Genomic DNA, 2,500 nt, shown 5'->3' with positions numbered 1-2,500 from the left:
CACACACATCTCTCTCTCTCTCTCTCTCTCTCTCTCTCTCTCTCTCTCTCTCTCTCTCTCTCTCTCTCTCTCTCTCTCTCTCTCTCTCTCTCTCTCTCTCTCTCTCTATATATATATATATATATATATATATATATATATATATGTAAATATACAGGCTTGAAGTGCTTACCTTAGCTATGAATACGACACACAACTAGGAATCACAGAGGAATGTTTGTTAGAATAGGGCAATTCTCATACTATCGTTATAACTTACGTGAATAAGTAAGTGAATAACTGGCATTGATACGTTTCCCTTTCTACCGGATTAGCGCCGTTTAAGCTGATCCCCTAATTTATTTAATGTTAGTATAGGATTACCCTACAAAATGGAGGAAGAATTAAACATGTAATGTAATTATAGTTAATTACATGATATTAGTTTCACAGCTGTTACATGTTATCACTTCTAGATGGATTATTATTATCTGTCTATAAGCTTCCTACTTATCTCTGATAATTAATTACTCTGTGTATATTGACTTAATATGCTCTATAGAATACACCTTTCCAAAGTATTGGTGTTCGAGGTGTAGGAACAGGCAATGAAACAAACATATGTGTTCATTTATCTTCCGCTCATCAAAGCACGTTTATATACAAATGAAATTGTATTGGTTAGTAAGTAAATATCATTATTATCATTATCATTCTCATCATCATCTTTATTATCATTATCATCATCATCTTTATTATCATCATCATCATCATTATTATCATCATCAACATCACCACCACCACCACCACCACCATCATCATCATCATTATCATCATCACTATCATCATCAACATCATCATCACCATCACCACAATCACAATTATCAAAAACTAATCAATGTTACAAACTAAACAACGAATAAAATCTTTAATAAACAATATTTTGAAAACATAATCCTTCCTCTCACCCTGTAATACAAAACATATGTTAAAAATATAATTATTATCATTATTATCATTACCATAGTCATTCACGTATGATTGAAAAGGGATAGTCATTCCAGTATGATTGTATTCATAATCACATATCGTTGCATATTTCTTTGCTAAGCTATGCTGTTATTCAACTAATAGGTCAATAATGGTACGAAATTATCCTATATAGCATACAGCATTTGTGTCCTGCAGTTTACAAAGAATAAAAATATGGTTTAAGTGCATATTTCATTTTTGATGAAGTGTAATTAAGATATAATCATGGCAAAAAAAAAAAAAAAAAAAAAAAAATACACAGACAAATGTGTGAAAGAATCAAGCTGGGAAGAAGAGCTTGCGACATTTTTTTTATTATTATTGATTAAGAAAATTAAATTAATCATACCAAAGCAATAACGAAATAAGCAAAACATGCTATGCGAGACCTTTCTTTCTTCCTTCCTTCCTATCTCCTTACTTCCTTTCTCCCTCCTTCCTTCTTTCCTTCCTTTCTTCCTCCCTTCCTCCTTCCCTCCCTGTCTATCTTCCTTCCTTCCTCCCTCCTTCCTTCCTTCCTTCCTCCCTCCCAAATTTCCTCCCTCCCTCCCTCCCTCCCTCCTTTCCTCCCTCCCTCCCTTCCTTCCTCCCTCCCTCCCTCCCTCCCTCCCTCCCTCCCTCCCTCCCTCCCTCCCTCCCTCCCTCCCTCCTCCTCCCTCCCTCCCTCCTTCCTCCCTCCCTCCTTCCTCCCTCCCTCCCTCCTCCCTCCTTCCTCCCTCCCTCCCTCCCTCCCTCCCTTCCTCCTTTCCTTCCTCCCTCCCTCCCTTCCCTCCACCCTCCCTCCCTCCCTCCCTCCCTTCCTCCTTCCCTCCCTCCCTCCTTTCCTCCCTCCCTCCTTTCCTCCCTCCCTCCCTCCCTCCCTCCTTTCCTCCCTCCCTCCCTCCCTCCCTCCCTCCCTCCCTTCCTCCTTTCCTTCCTCCCTCCCTCCCTCCCTTCCTCCCTCCCTCCCTCCCTCTCTCCCTCCCTCCCTCCCTCCCTCCCTTCCTTCCTCCCTCCCTCCTTTCCTCCCTCCCTCCCTCCCTACCTGCCTCCCTCCCTCCCTCCCACCCTCCCTCCCTACCTCCTTCTCTCCCTCCCTCCTTCCTTCCCTCCCTCCCTCCCTCCTCCCTCCCTCCCTCCCTCCCTCCTTTCCTCCCTCCCTCCCTTCCTCCCTCCCTCCCTCCCTCTCTCCCTCCCTCCCTCCCTTCCTCCCTCCCTCCCTCCATCTCTCCCTCCCTCCCTTCCTCCCTCCCTTCCTTCCTCCCTTCCTTCCTCCCTTCCTTCGTAATAAGGAGGAGGAAATAAACGTCGAATCTTTCCGGGAATTTTACATAAGGGTTTTTCATGTATGAATCCTCTCACTCTTAAACGGATTTGCTGTACTGTGTGAAACGCATTTAGGGTCTGATGAAGATGCGGTAAAAGGAAAGGAAAATATATTGCAAATTTTATATCTGCGTGAAAATTGGTTATTCGATTCTTGAAAAAAAAATGTTTAAAGCTATTACAT

The sequence above is a fragment of the Penaeus japonicus genome, unplaced genomic scaffold, assembly GCF_977035675.1.
Source record: "Penaeus japonicus unplaced genomic scaffold, GWHDUDI00000001_assembly GWHDUDI00000037, whole genome shotgun sequence".
Taxonomy (NCBI): domain Eukaryota; kingdom Metazoa; phylum Arthropoda; class Malacostraca; order Decapoda; family Penaeidae; genus Penaeus; species Penaeus japonicus.
This window is presented reverse-complemented; position numbering follows the sequence as displayed.